The sequence below is a fragment of the Haliaeetus albicilla genome, chromosome 2 (assembly GCF_947461875.1).
Source record: "Haliaeetus albicilla chromosome 2, bHalAlb1.1, whole genome shotgun sequence".
In the NCBI taxonomy this organism is placed as follows: domain Eukaryota; kingdom Metazoa; phylum Chordata; class Aves; order Accipitriformes; family Accipitridae; genus Haliaeetus; species Haliaeetus albicilla.
The window spans coordinates 63,712,431-63,728,258 of NC_091484.1; the positions used below are offsets into that span (position 1 = coordinate 63,712,431).

At 46.3% G+C, this 15,828-nt stretch overlaps 1 protein-coding gene across 2 annotated transcripts in view; it reads left to right on the forward strand.

Moving 5' to 3' along the window:
• Positions 1-6,540: 6,540 nt before the first annotated feature.
• JCAD (junctional cadherin 5 associated) overlaps positions 6,541-15,828 on the forward strand; it is a 63,122-nt gene continuing 53,834 nt past the window's right edge. For both annotated transcript variants that reach the window (XM_069777871.1, XM_069777856.1), the window contains exon 1: positions 6,541-6,692. The gene's annotated coding sequence lies outside the window, so the exon portion shown is untranslated. The remainder of the gene's footprint in view (positions 6,693-15,828) is intronic.

Here is a 15,828-nt window from a genome sequence, read left to right on the forward strand (position 1 = left end):
TTGGCTCTGTCGGACATAGGGGAAGCTTCCAGCAGCTTCTCACAGAAGCCACCCCTGTAGCCCCCCCACTACCACAACCTTGCCACGCAAACCCAATACAGCCTGTATTGTGAAGGAGTTCGGAAAGGTGCACAAGTGTGGAGGAGGGCTCCAGCTGCCCCAGTTTGGCTTGGTCCTTCCTGGTTCTGGATGAGCACTGCCATGGTGGCTTCTACTGCATGTGCAGAGCAGCTCATGCTACGGAGGGTACAAGATAAGACAGGGCAGTTCAAAGAGGCATTGCTCACAAAGTAAAGCAAGAGCTGCCACTCCTAAAACTACCTGCTGTGCCGGAAAACTGTTTTGGTTTGGGTATCATAATGTAACACAGTTTTAAAGATACACATATCTGACTGCAAGAACATAAATGCTTTGTTAACACAGAGACAACCCTTCATCTCATAAATCAGAATTCAGTTGCCTTCATTTCTGATCCTGAATGTCACAATAGGTAATCGTCCTTTCCACAATAAAGATGAGTACATAAACATTGCAGGAGATGCAAAGAAGTCCTCCTGCAACAGCAGAGCTTTTTAATAACACAAGTTCTCCAAGGCAGAAATTCCAGTTTATAGCAGTCACATATCTAGCGCAAATGTTTCCTGCTGATGGATGAGCCTGCCTGTTGGGATTTAATACGCTTGAGGACCTCAGAAGGCACCTCATAACAAAGGCATATTCAGTAGTAGCAATCACATCTGCCCATCTGGTGGGACTGGGAGAGAAGATAACATCTTCTAGAGTGGAAGGTCTCACTGGGCTCTGCTACTAGCACTTCTCTATTGCTGAGCAAACCCAGCTCTTCTCTAGGAGTATTTTCAGTGTTGTCCTCAGCAAAATTTAGCTGTCTATACAGCCTGGTTTTCAGCTATCTCATCCAAAAGCTCCCTTCAGGAAATGCATGTTCTTCCTTCAGAGATCTACATGGATTTTTTTGTTCTGTCTCATACCCACAGCAAGATAGAAAAGGCTGGGAGATGGGATGTTGAAGAGGTACAGATAAATAGACAGGGTAAGAAAGCTTAAATAAGACATAATCAAGTCGTAATACCTCTTTCTAACATTATAATAAAATACTTCTAACTAGACAGGAATTTTCCTATCAGATCTATTAACTGAAATCCTCCCACCAGAAGGAAGCCCCTTCTGAAGCAAATCACCATAAGGGAAATATATAATAACATTTTCTATCCAGAAAATTAGGACAAAAATCTGCTCAATACAATTGACAGTTTGGTTATGTCTTCATCAGAGTGTTAATGCCAGTGATGGGCATTAAGGGCACTGCATCAAGGGCAGCTCTCCTGGGCCAGTCTGGCTTCGATGTCAGCAGTCACCCCAGAAACTGTACTAACCTTACTGTGCTGTCATACTGCTGCTCTCACCTGTGTGGGTCCCCCAAAACCCATCGCCTTGCCAGAAGGTGAGCTATTCTATGGTACCTGCCTAGTAAGTCATTTAAAAACCATCCTTCTAGGCACGCTAGGGACAGCATGCTTCCCAGTGCCTTCTAGGCATGCAGGGAGATATGGGAAGACTACCAGCAGCTGAATGATTTCGACTTTATCATCTTTGCAAACAGGGTGTTCCTTTGCGAAAGCAACTCCTGAACTCAAGTCTATACCTGCACTGGGCCAGTTAGCCCAGATTTGAAGCATCACCAAATGCAGGCATTTTGGTATGAATGGGAGGAGAGTTAGGGATACACCCAATAGAGAGGCCAGCTTAGCTACCATCATGATACACTCTTAAGTGTCCATGGAGAAGACTTAATTATCCTTATTTTTCTCTAAATTTGTTAATTTAACCAAAAGAACTTGCTAAGCAACACAAATTCCCACCCTACTCCAAGTGATTACAGATACAGGCCAGGCTTACAATTCTGTTATTGGCAATTCAAATAATTAAGAGTGAGCCTCATCCTGAGGCAGCCCTGGGCACTGCCACTGAACCTTTTCTGGAACAACTGTGAGATACCCCAGGCTTGAAGGTGACCACAGCTTTCCTTATGCATGCTGAGCACAGCAGGTCACCTCTGCTGAAGTCCCAGTAGGTCCTTGGCTCACACCTGGTCCCTGGTGATTCAGTCATTTAATCCTTTGCAGAGACCTGCAGTTCCTCGAGCTCCACCACTGCAGGGTAAGAAAAGCCTGCACCGTTGTAGTTATATTATACTTTAGGTTTTGCCAGTACTCATGTACTAACATTCAACACAACTTCAGAGCTTTCCACCATGTGAAACGAAGTTGACTTGGGGCAGTGGTGAGCTGTGAAACTTAAACCAGTACTCGTTCCAGAAGGAGATTGATTTAAATTTGTTCATCATGCCAGAGCCATGGCAAAGCCTGCAGGGCCTGGCTATGGTGCTCAGCCCACCCCAGCATGTCCCTGCTCTTGCTCAGCAGACCTGGATCTCCTGGGGCCAGGGTGGGGGGTACCCCCCCTCCTTGTCCCCTGGACCTGCCACCTCCCCTGGGTACCTGGGCTGCCTGCATCGAGCAGTGTCCCACATAACCCTGAACGAGGGTCAGTCTCCTAAATGCCATTAACTGGGAGATGCTTCTCGCTGGGTTGGGTGGAACTTCCTCAGGATATGGGCAAGATCTACTGGGTTTGGAGAGGGGAAGCAATGCCCACGTAGGGTCAATGGCTGCCAGTGCCCCTCCTGTGCCAGCCAACAGGGCCTGGTTCCACCGAACTGGGCACCCACCTGTTTTATCTTGGGCTTGTAACTGAGAGCTGCACACACTTCATTTAAGGGGAAACTCTTTGGTGGAATTCCCTGAGTTAACTTGCAATTAACTGTAAGCTCGTTCAGTTTTAGCTTGTCACGTCATTTGGTGTTTTATGTTCACCGATGGTTGCGATCAACATAATTCTAGAAATAAATAGAACAGAAACAAGCACTGCAATCCAGAAAGAAGATAACTCAAAACGCATCAGCTTAAATTCTCTTTTTTTCTTGTAATTTTTTTCATTTTTGACAACTATTACAATTTTGTGTCTTATGGCACTTGATAGTGGGAGGGGCTGGTTCAGGGCCTCAGTTCCTGGAGTACTTTGATTAAAGAAAACATTTGCTTTCTTTTACAACAGAAGTAAGTACCAGATGTCAAAACTGCAGAGCAGAAGTGTGAAAACGTGGTCTGCTACCCTCCCCAATGGGCTTTTTTCCCCAAAAGTTTGTGTTTTCTAAATCAGTCGTGGTTTTGTGTGGGTCCTAACAAAAGATCTTTTAATGGTGGGGATTGGCAATATCACTTCTAGAAGCAGTTCCCTAATCAAAAGAAATAGGAACTGTTTATCTCTAATTCTCAGTTTACATTATAAAAAAGGGAGAAAACATGCAAAATAGATGGACAACTATTCAGGCTCCTTTAGCGTGTAATTTCCCATCGACAACATCTATTATGAATTCTTCATCCCATTATCTCAGAAGGGGAGGCCACTGTGGGAGTTCTTGCTGCTGCAAAATTTTACTTCATTGAACAGTTCATTGCGCTTCACGTTTCCTTTCATTTGTTGCTCGATTCATCTAAGCACTGACTGAAATGCAAAACTGAATCCCAAAATAGTTCTAGCATGGGCCGTGTTTTACTCTGCAGACTTTAATGGAAGGCAGGTGAGCACCGCAGCTTACAGACCTCAACCCGGCATGATTAGAGTGCAGAAATATCCAGCATCGCACAGAGGGTGCTGAAAGGGAATGTTCCTCTCACAGACGGGGAATAATTTGTTGCTGTTTACACTTGGGAAACAGCCATTCCAGCTAAGATCTGTAATGTTAGGGTTGGATGAAAAGGGAAAGAGCTCTAGGAAACTATGTGGAGCCGACTTTGTTTTGGAGGCAGCGGGCACGTTTGTGGTCTGCACTGCAGCAGGAGGACACGTCAGGCAGGGAGCAGGTCTGAGCTGCCTCAAGACACAAGAGAAAAATAACAACTTCATCAATAGGCAGGTGTTCGACTTCCAAATGCTGGCTGCTATGTCAGAGCCTAAATCTGGCAAAGGTTTCAGACAGTATGATTTTCTTTTTTTTGGATAAAAAATATGAACTTGAAGGAACTGGTTTGTGAATTAGGGTCCAATTTGTTGACTTGTCTTGGGGGAGAAAGGAAACGAACACTAACCCCATCCCTCTGTTACTACTTTTCTCCACATCCCAAAGAAACAGAAGCAATATGGAACATTGAAATGTCTTGCCTTGACATTTTAGAAATGAAACTCATTTCCTTTAAGGACGTTTTTAAAGTGCTGTTTCTTTGTAAATTGAGTCCAGTCTGACCTAAGAGATAAACTGAAAAAACCAAACCATGTGTTAGGATCAAATGCTTTCACTTAATTCAAAACTAGTTTTGCTTTCCCCCTCCCACTTTTTTTTTTTAGTGTCTCTGGAAAAAATGGACTCTTTTCAGGTCAACCTGCAGAGCAACTTCTGCTGGCCTCTCTTCCTCCTGCTGTTTCCTATCAAGCCAGCTAAGCAAAAATATACCCCTCTGCAGCACACAAACTTCCTCTGTGCATGCAAAGATCCTCCATCCAGGTGGAGCAGGGAGCACAAGAAAAGGAGACAGGTTGTTTTCTTCCTAAAGTCCTCTCTGGCAGCTTGCAATGTTGGTGCACAGCTTTGGTGCCTGTCATACAAGTATCCCTGCAAACTGGGAGACCTGGGCTCTTCCAGCTGGAGCTCCCCCCAGCAGGGCTGTAGCAATACCTGCCCCAAGAGCTTTTCTCATGCCTGCTTTCCTTGTGGGGTCCCATGCAAGGATGAGGTAGAACCTATAGCTGGGACACATCAGTGGAGCTGATCTTATGGCAATTACAGTAATGCCAAAGAAAGCCAGCTGGGGTGGAGCGAGCTGCCTGACTGGTGAAAGGAGAAGCTGGTTGATGGGCCAGAGGCATGCTGATGGGAGGTTTGGGGACATTTTGCTTCTAGCTCAGGCGCACATCCCTGCGTGTGGCACAGATGCTTGGGATCCCAGTTGCCTACCCTGCAAAAACCCAAGCTCAGGTGAGCCAGCCTGAGCCAAGCATCCGGGGGAGCTCAGAGAGCTCAGCCTGAGCTCTAGGAAGCAGGCTGGCATCCCCGGAGATACCCCAGGCCATTCTGGGAACCTGCGGGCTGAGCCGGGCGGCAGGCTCTTAACCACTGCTGGTCCTTAAAGATACCAGACGCGTACATCAGAGCGAGCTCTCCTGCAGCCAGCGGTACCCGGGTGACCCAACGAGCTAATGCCCCGTGCTCCCGGCCAGCACCCCAAGAGCAGGGCACCGGCTGTGGTGCCCCGGCCAGCTGCCAGCTCCTGCCGACAGACGGGATCCGGCCAGGCTGCCGCTGGATGCTCCGCTGCCTCCCTCCTGCCCAGAGCACGCAGCAGTGCCGGCCAGCGCTATCCTCCACGCCGAGGCGGGAGGTCTGCCCGCGGTTTTCGGATAGGATGATTACATCTGCAAAGCACTCGCGAATGCTTTGGGATGAAGAGCATTATGTAAGTGTAAGATAATGTTATTTATAGAGCCAGGTTTTATTCGAAACGGAATTAAACTTGTGTTCCTGAAGCCTGTGCTGTCAGAGATGATTTTTAATTTGTCCCCTTTCCTCTAGTGTTTTGCATCCGAATCATTCTCCTCAGTTCAGCCCAAGGTTTAAGAATGTGTTTTATTTATAAATCATACTTCTCAGAAAGTTAATAGATCTCTTTTCCATCATCTGTGAGGTGGCCCTGGAAGCCTGGACTGTAGCCATGCTTTGCAACCACAGCAGCTGCAGCACCGAAGTGTCATAAACCAGGAAATGAAGGCAGAGTCTGAGCTGGATTAAACAACAAAAACCCCAAACCAGTGTCCTGGGCACAATATTTTGCCTGCATTTAACAATCTCCGTAGCGATCCGTAAGCTGCAGGGAGGGTATCAAGCTTACATCCCTGTTGGAGATGGCACTTGTTTAGCGGGCTAATGTCTGTGCTCCTGCAGAACTACAGACCTCGTTGCCTTTTAAAATCTTGCCTTATTACCTTAAAGAGCTTTATTTGCTTTTTTGAAATCTTAGATTCAAATCCCTCATATCTGTACTTTTTACAAGCCATGAAAACCCAAATTGCTGGGATGCCTGCTGAAATCCATGCTAACAGGTGTTAGGAATATTGTTTTATGAGGTATGGCACCTTACATAGGTTAGTTTGCACAGTTCATCTGCTGCCCCTCACTTGTCGTAGTATCTAGCATGAAATTCCACACATGCCTTTTATTTAGGAAAGAACACAAAAGTATGTTATCTTATTCCTCTGGAATTTTCCAGTTATTTAGAATGTTAGTTTAAGCATAATTGGTTAGTGGGCTCTTGAAATTTATATCTTAGCAGTACTTATTTACATCAGGCTTAAAGGAGTTCATTTCAGTTGAGGTGAATGTGAAGCATTAGATTGCAAACGTACCTAATCCATCTCTCCTCCCCCATGACTAGAAATCCTGTGGTTAAAATAACACAGCCTCTATTCAGAGCACAAACTTAGAGCTGCTAGCGGGAGCTGGCTTGGGATTTAGACAACTCTCAGCAGATGAGTCTGTTCAAGGGTCTTTCTCGGGTTTGTTTTTCATCCTACTTCTGATCCATGAGAGGACACCAGACTCTCTCTTCTGGGCACGCAAGGTAAAGATTTTCTGCATTCTGTATATGGTTGCATGTGCTTGCAAAGGAGTGTATAAATGTGATTGCAAAAATGCTGTTGCAAACGCAATTGTAAAAACGTTGTTGCTTATAGAGCAAGAAATATTTGGCAAATGGCTTCACAATCTTTAACAGTTAATCTGGTCTTGTGGCTATTTCCATATGACAGCGAAATGATGAAATTATAATCTTGCATGGAGAAGCAAGCAGCAGTAATTCTCCATCACACGGGAGAGATGCTGAGCATGTAGGCAATGTAGGAAATAACAAACCCAGGTATTACTGCGATCAAGCCAGACTAAAGCAAAACTAGCATTTTGTTGACTGTCAGGTATAGTCCCTCCTGGGTTTGTCCAGCAGCTGTAATCCCCATGTGGGAGGCTGAGGCTGTGCCGGAGGATGGCACTGAGTCTGTTTACAGAGTATATGCTAATGCTGTTCCAGCGTGACTCTTACAGTAACGGCAGAGCGGTGCTTTCAGAAATGTTTGGATGTGGCGTGCCAGATAATTAACTGCCTCTATTTGCTCTTATTGCTTTCCAAGTCACAGGGGATGTAGGAAAGCATCATCTTTTCCTTGAATCCTTATTTTATTTGAAATCCAGGAAACGAGTGTGATGTCTGTGCTAATGCCCGTGGAGCTGTACTTGCAGTGCTGGAGTCTGTTAACTCTCCCAGCCCCGACACTCTTGCTTCTCCCCATGCTGTGATTCACAGGGGATCCCAAGCACCAAATCTGTCCTCCTGCCCCACGGTGTTCAAACACAGTGGGTCACGCTGCTGGATAATAGAGAAACACCATTACTCAGATTATTGCTTAATTTAAAAAAAAGCTGCCCCTCCCTGCACCGAGGCATGGGGCAGCGTGTGTGCGTGTTGGGGGGCACTTATCCTCTCCCTCCATCGAGGTAGCACTGCATAAATGCTGCTCTAGGTGCTACCTTGCCAGTGCTGGAGAAAGCCTTGTCTCCCACCCAGAGATGCACCCTTTCCTCTTCCCCCTCTTTCCACTCCCCTTTCCCTTCCCTGAGCCAGACAGGACAGTTTCACAGTGTTCTGCTTGCAATAACTGGCCTCCCCTGGTCCCCGCTGTCCCACAGCCCTGTCACCCCAGCAGCACACACTCCACTCCTCTGCTTCTACGGAGAAAAGAGGAGGACCCTGCTTGGCACACCAGCTCCCTCGCAGCACAGAGCCGCTGCGCTGCGGGGAAGCCTCTCGGCTGGCAAAGGTGTCCTCGTCCCTTGAGCCAACAATGCTGCTTTGTCCTGGAGGAAGAAATGCAGCTTCATCACTTGGGTGCCCGGCACAGGGATAGGCAAGCAGGGCTATAAGGAACACAAACACACAGCTTTTCATGATACTCATGTACAGTACATTGTGGCAGAGAGGCAGCTTGGAGGAGAGAGGATATGCGCAGAACAAAGAAATGCGGTCAGGCAGCAACTATAAAATTTCAATATAGAAAGTGGAGCTGATGTCATTTTAATGTCCCAAGCAGTGCCAAGAATTCTAAGCTCCGTATCAAGATTCAGTGCAAATCCCCCACATACTCACAATTTGTTCTTGTGGAAAAATGAACTTTTATGGAAAATATGCATGGGAACCTGCCAGAGGAGTGTGTTGCTTTATTTCTTTTATTAATTTTGAATACATTAGTTCAGAGAGCAATCCTATTTTAGCATCAGCTGCCTCTATCCAAGAAGCCGAAGCTCAAATGCAAATACTGGAGGCGAGGGAACTGTGTTTTTTTGTACGACCAGTTTTTAGATGGGAAGAGCTGTTCGAGTAGGAAGGGGTGTGGGAAGGCTCAGTGGGATGACTGATGTAAAGCTTTTTTACTGGTGACATATCTGAATTGTGATAAAACGCACCTGAATGGAACAGCATCATCAGCTATTATAACTTCAAATGCGTCAAAGGTGGGATGGCACGCAGCTCCTATGATTAAGGTTACTCATATGTGTCCTGCTATAAGACCGCGTTCGCAGTTGCTTATAACTGCCAGACTTGAACTGTTTAGACTGAGTTCTTCCAACTTGATTGTCTGCCTTGGGCTAAGTTCTTTTCTGGAAAATTTCAGCCAAAACTGTCCAGCCATTTCCAAGAATGAGCATAGGGAAAAAAGTATTGTTTTCCAACTGGAAAAAAAACGAAGGGAAGAAACAGGAGGGGGGAACCTGGTGATCCTTTCCTTGGACAGTTCTTATCCCTCTGTGCATTGGAGTAGAGATCTGAAATTTGGCAGCTTTGTGTTAGGACTGTGATTTTTTTTTTTTTTTTTTTACTTTGTAAATCTCCTCCAATTTGGCTTAGTGACAGCCTTTGAAGGGAAAAAATAGCAACTTATTAGGAACGTGCTAGGGCTGAGTAGTCAAAATCTGCTGAGATTCCTTCCCATGTGAGCAAGCTCAGCCCATCATCCTGGCAGCTCCCAGTGCTGACCCCAATGCTCCTGTGCACCCAGTCAGTGCTACCAAGTTCCTGCTGCTTCCTCACAGCTCTGCACGGACCAGGCTACCCATGTCCCCTCTCTGCAGCCTAGATCTAGGAGCAGGATGAAGTTGGGTTCTCTCTGTAATGCTGCTCACGGCAAAGGGGTTGGACAATGGAAAAGCAGGCAGGGAAAAACACTCTTCTCCTGACACCTTCCCCGCACACCCAGGAGGCAACCACGGCCCCTGAGGATGCTGGGCTAGGGGAAGGTCTGGTACTGGGATGCTGAAGCTGAAGGATGGCATGGGACGGGGATGGGGAGTACATGGTACAAGTGAGGAGTCAGGGGTTCAGGGGGCTCGGGAGCAGGGCAGTGAGGTGTGTGTCAAGGCGTGAGCCATAGGGAGAGTCTGGACATGCCAGAGCCTGACGTGAAACCGGAGCTGCCCCATCCGTGGTCCCTTTTCAGGTATGTGAGTGCTGCCTTGCAGAACTGGCTTCAGTCCTGCTCTCCCTGCAGGGTCTTTTGTGCCGGGTCTCACTGAGGCTTTCCCCAGTCTGCAGTCAGTAGCTGCGAGGTCATGCCGTAAGACCCTGATACTGAATGTCTGCTCCTGGGATGGGAGTTGACGGGAGCTCTGCCTCAAGCCTTTTCAGTGCCGCCTGATGCTGAACGCTCTTGCACAGCCCCAGCCTCAGCCCCAGGTATGTCTGTTGGTCACCCCTTGGTCTCAGCTCATGACCTTGAAGCACTGGGCTGTGGGACCCGTGAAGCCTGCAAGGGTGGATGTGGGCATGGGTCTTGCTGCAGGGAAGGCCCACTACTGTGGTGGGGGCAGCTGGGATGGGCAACCAAGCCAGACCCCTGATGAACTGGTGCCTGATGCCATCAAGCTGGTCACTTGGATGCCCATCTCTTGCCTCAGTTTCCATTTTGTTCAAGTGGCTAATGCACCACCACCCTCTGACAGAGGTACCACAATTCAGAGACACTTGTGAAGCACCTGGATACTATAGGGAAGTGTGCCACTGAAATTTTCCCAGTCTTGGGAAAATCGGTAATTTTTATTCAGAGGAGGGCTTGGGTAGCAAATAAAGCCTAGGACTACACTGAACACTAAGGAAAAAACAAAATTCTATATAACACCTTCTACGGTAAAGACAGTCCATCCTGCACCATGGGATAAAGCTGTGACCTCTGGCAAAATACTGGGTGATCATCTAATTAACAAGTGTATCATAAAACATAGCACAAGGGAGGCCTAAATCTGGCATCTCTTGCCTCATGCATTTTTCAGACTTAACAGTATTCTTATAGCCCATTTTTTTATGCAATACATATGCAGCATTTGCAGACAGATGGTGAAATCTCAGTGTTTCCATTTTGCCTCTTGACGTGATTTCCACATTGAAAAGTAGGGAGCTGCAGTCTGCTTGTTTCCGTTCCTGCTGGAGTGGCAGGGAGAGGTTGTTTCCTTCACTTCTTTTATGGCTATGGGTTACAGAGCATCCTGTACAGCCTCTCATTCCACAAAGCCAGGCAGTGAAGTTTCATCATCTTCATCAGCTCCTGGGAGTTCCACGGACACACCAGGACTCAGCTGTGTGAGGCGGTGTAGAAACAAAGACCAAAAGAACAGGAGATGACAATGTGAGAAGACCAGGGCTGCCTACACACATCTCTCACTGAGAGATGAAGGAGTTCTAAGAAGCTGTGAGACGGTGTTGGCCAGCATGGCAGGTGGTGCTTGCTGCACACAGCCTCACCTTTGTCAAGGATGTCACAAGAAGGAGTTTTAAGGAGGTATTTTCAGGAGAACTGAAACAGAAAAGGAAAAGGAGTGGTCGACGCTTACGGGCTTCTGAACCAAGTGTCATGGAAGAAAACAAGAAAGTGCTTGTCGGGACATTGTAGAAAACAGTGCCCTAAACTTTGATGCTGGATGAGAGCAGATGGGTGGAGTGGAGACTAGCAGTCAAAGGACCAGAGATGCTTATTGGGGATGTCCCTGGAGAATTTGTCGCAAAAGAAAGAAATCTGGGAAGCTGTTGCTGTTACAACTTTGATGTGATGATTACAAGTGGGGAGCAACATCATGAATGAAGCAGACAGTTCTGTGCATAAGGTTTCTTGCACAGCTCTGGAAGAGCTGCCACCTCCTAATCTGCAGCCCTGGCCAGTCCAGCCAGCTCCTTTCACTGCACACTGCCCAGGGAAAGAGCGAGGTCACCTCATCGGTGCTAATCCAAAACCTTCCTTGCCTGATGAATTGCTTGACCTACTTGAGACAGACCCTGCCTCTATCCCACCTCTATTCCAAGCTAGCTACTGCCTATATCCCATCATGCTCTTCCTACAGTTTTGGTCTGAATTAAACCAGTATGCGTGACATGACTAGTTCAACAATCACAACACTGTGCCTTGGGACTTAGCCTTTGCTGGAAACTAAAGTACATGCAATTAATTCTGCGGTTCCTCAATGAACAAAATGGGGCCTTTGTGTAATTCCTATTTCTCATTTGTTTCCAAATAGTCATGAATCATGAACTATTTTGTCTCAGATATTAATGCTTTTTTTTTCCAAATGATCTGCTTTGACCTACTTTTCAGACCCCAGTGTCTCCACGTATTGTGTGGGCCAGGTCTTCTGTCCTGAGCCATGGCAGGGTCTTGGGTTTCTGAAGTGGCTGTACAGTAACATTGAGGTCCCTAGAACCCGTGGCTGGAGATAACCAGATTGATCCCAGCCTTGAGAGAAGCCTGCTACCTTCCTGCAGTTGCATCCCAGACATAAATTTGTCTTCATGTTATTCTGCTGTCCAGTGACATGGGATAGGGTGAAACATCAAAGACGTTTGTTCATGAATGGGTGCACAGATTTTGTCTGCTACCAAGATACAGCCCTAGCTGAGTACTATTGTAGCAACCATCTTGATAATCCAAAGAGTGTTCTCCTATATAAATCATGTCCTACTTCATACAGGGGATCTGCCATGTCTTTAGATGCATCCGTGAAATATGTGTCAGCTGGGCTGCGTGACCTTTACAGAATTCTCCAATTTCAGGGACACTTTGGAAAAATGATTTATTTGGTGCTCTATCGGCTTGTGACTTAAATTCAGAAGGGGAGTGAATACACAGCTATATCCGAAAAGAAAAACTAATTTCTGATAAGGCAAAGGCTTTGCCTTTTTCAAAAGGAGACTAGCACAAGGTGAGGAAGATGAGCATTTCAGCATTTTGCACTGGTAAAGACAATTTGGGAAACGCTTACCCAGACATAAATTCAGGTTTCCCATCCTGTGGCAATTGTCGTGGGTTCCCCTAAGTCCTTTTCTATCAATTAATTTATAACACCCTTGTGAATCCCGTAGTCCAAATCTACGTATGAGACTTATGACATACACGGGTTCCTAATAACCCCAAACTCACTGAGGGTTTTTTAACTGCTTACAGCCTTTTAGCATATTTTCACTTTTATTTAGAGGTCTTGTCCCTTAACAGTGAATTTCTCTTGTTTTCTTTTCTTTTCTACTACTACCGGTTGATGTCTATGCCCTTGGCATTTTCTACCTGCAGGGCAGAAAACACCTCTTTGTATCAAGCCTCTGACTGTGCACGGTGTTGAGCTTTGGCTGTGCCAAGCTCACTGCACAAAGTCACTCCAGCTCTGCAGCCACCGAGCCCAAGAAACTCTCAGTCAAGTTGCCATCCCTGACCCCCAAACAAATCAAGCAGGGTTTTAAAGTGAACCTGTGTTGCAATGTGCAGCCCTCTAGTATCAAGGCTGTGACCGTGTGTCTGTCAAAGACCGGCCAACGCACGTGATGGGTCGTGCATGATCAGCCATACCCACCTTTGTCCCCTTGTCCTCGGGCACACAGTCCTGCTGCTGCATGTCAGGTCGCTAGCCGCCAGGCAGGGCACCACCTGCGGAGCTAAACCCTGCACTTACTTCTGTCCCTAGCCACCTCAATGGACAAAATGCCAACAGGGCTTGCAGAATGGCTTTCCTGCACAGCGCATCCACTGCTGGGACTGCCAGGATTTGTACCCCTGCTGCACTTCGGCACTAGGCAGAAATAGTGTTGTCAATAATCTATCTCAGAGAAACAGACTCAAATGAAATTGCTTTCTCCTCCTCTGCTGCCTTTGTTCATAATGGTTTGCTTTGGCCTCTTGCATATATGTAATCAAACGCTGCTGCTTTCCACATGCTACAGCTCACTGTGTTTAAATGGAGAGGAATCTCCCTTAAATATTTATTTAAACAATAACATCCCTTGAGCTCTTTATAAATTGCTGTACAAGATTGCCTTTCATAAAAGACCCCAAACTTTTTTTTTTTAATTTATTTGAACTGCTTTCCTTCTCCACCGCCATGCTGTGGGCCAGCACCTCCTTCTGCCAGGGTTGCAGACCCGCAGCTCAGAAAGCTTGTGCCTGCTCCACAGGACTTACAAACCCAGCCCTCAAATCATGCCAGCAGCTCACAGAGTCGCAGGGCAGAGTTTCAGCAGTCATATTGTTTCTGTCCCAGGAACTCAACAAGTCTGTAACTTCCAGGAATAGGCTCCTTTCAGGTGCAGGAAAGCTGCTCCGAGAGCCGTCTCTTCGTACTGGTACCCACGCAGAATGGCTGAGGCTGGAAACACAAGGATGCCAACCCTCTGCAGCTCTCGACAGCGGGGGGGGGGGGAAGCTGAGGCTGCTGATACCTTTCAACAGTATTTAAATTATAACCTCAGAACCTGCAGTTCTGGGCATTTTCTGAGCAAAAGACCTTCAAGACACATAAAACACACTCTGTACTATTCAGTTGGAGTTCGCAAATCTAAGAAGGACCCATCATCCAAAATAAAAAGATTTTTATATTGTACATAAAAGAGAGGATTCCAACTGTTCACTTAGCAGGCCATTTGTTTGTATTTAATTTTAGATAAAGGTGGACTTTCACCAAAGTATTGGTTGTATTAATGTTATCTGTTAAAAAGTTTACCCGAAATTATCACTGTTTAAGAATAAGTGGAGAGCTGCAGGCCTTCTTCTGCATTTCTAATTCCACATTCTTCCAGCATCTTGATGAATCAGAAATTGGCAAAATCTCCATAGTCAACATGGGTTTGGGTAGAAACTGGATTACTCACCAGCTAAAGTAAGTGCAAAGGAGATAATTCATTATGCTGTTCCTTAGCTATAATTGAGACTCAACTCCCCGATCTAGGCCCTGTGTGGGTTTAATCACGGAAGCTAAACAGGGGAGAAGTACCAGAGCTTCTCTGAATCATTTTTACTCTTGTCCCAGTTCTTTATCATTAATTACATCAAGGCAAATTTCCATGGAGACCAAGAGTGGTGCCATCAGCCTGCTGTCCCTCAGGTCCCCCTGAAACCTTCACTTGCTTTGCTAAGTGCAGCATATCTCCGGAGGGTCCCTTGGGAGGAAGAGGCAGGCTGTGTTTTGCTCAAGATCCTTCTTGTTCTGAGTGCAAACTTCAACAGACTAAATGAAAAGAGATATCCTTTCTAGAGCAAATGCTATTGGTGAAGCTGGGGGATCAATTAGCCTTTTCTGGTGGCTGAGGATGATTGCAGAAACAGTTTTGAACATCAGGAGGGCATTGAGTATTACTTTCCTCCCATGGTGAATGCAATATGTGGAAAGTCTGCCTCAGACATCCTTTTCCTTTTTCCAGTCTGAACTGGAAAGACCTCCTTGTTCTTTTCTCTCCATCAGACAACACCATCATCAGCAACATGGGTGTAGTATCGCAGTTCAATAACTTCAAATCAATACTTCATTACTTTGCTTTGTTCAGAGGAAGCACATTTTTCTCTGCATGGGTATGTGGAGCCTTTCTCTAGCTCACATCCACCCAGCCACCTTGTGTCAGTGTTAGGGTCAATTCCCTCCTTTTAATTTCCTCCCGTTCTTTATTCACAGCATCTGGCGTAGACCTTTGACGGTGAATGTGTCTGAAAGAGTATTTCCAGAATAAAATTCTTAAATTTTTTTTTTTTTTTTCAATTTCTTGCCTGTACTAGTCAATCTGAACAGCTGCTTGGTAGCAAGAAAGGGCTCTTTCTTCCTCTTCTTCCAAGCTTTTTCCTTTCAGCAGTAGCTGTTGCATAGCTCCTGCATTGCACAAGGCTGCACTGGGCCCAGCATTTCCATTTCATGGGAACTTCTGAGAGACATACCCTTGTCTTTGTGCACAATCAGGTCAGAAAGTCAAATTGCAGAAAATTTGAGGGAGCTGCATGATCCTGGAAATGTTGTTTCAGACATGTCCAGGTCACGTAATTCCAGATACAAAACATTTTGACGGTTCAGAACTGAAACACCTTGTTTCCAGTTTGAACTGAACCAAAATCTCTGACTTCCTCTCAGTCTGACATTAGACCATGCCCTCTCTTTTCTGCTTTGGTGTCTCATGGGGGCTTGTTCTTATCTACAGTAGCTACAGCTCACCAGCTGGTCTGCATGCACCCATGAACCATAGCAATGGCACTCCTGTGTCACGCCACTGGAGGTGGGAACACCTCTTCCACCAAGGAATAGGCTTTTCTTGTGATTCTGCAGACCTGTGATGGAAGTTATTCACACAGAAAAAGGACTTTGCTGATGTGACCCAAAGCACTGCAGCAGAAATCCCATCGCCTCCTGGAAGCCCCTGGAGA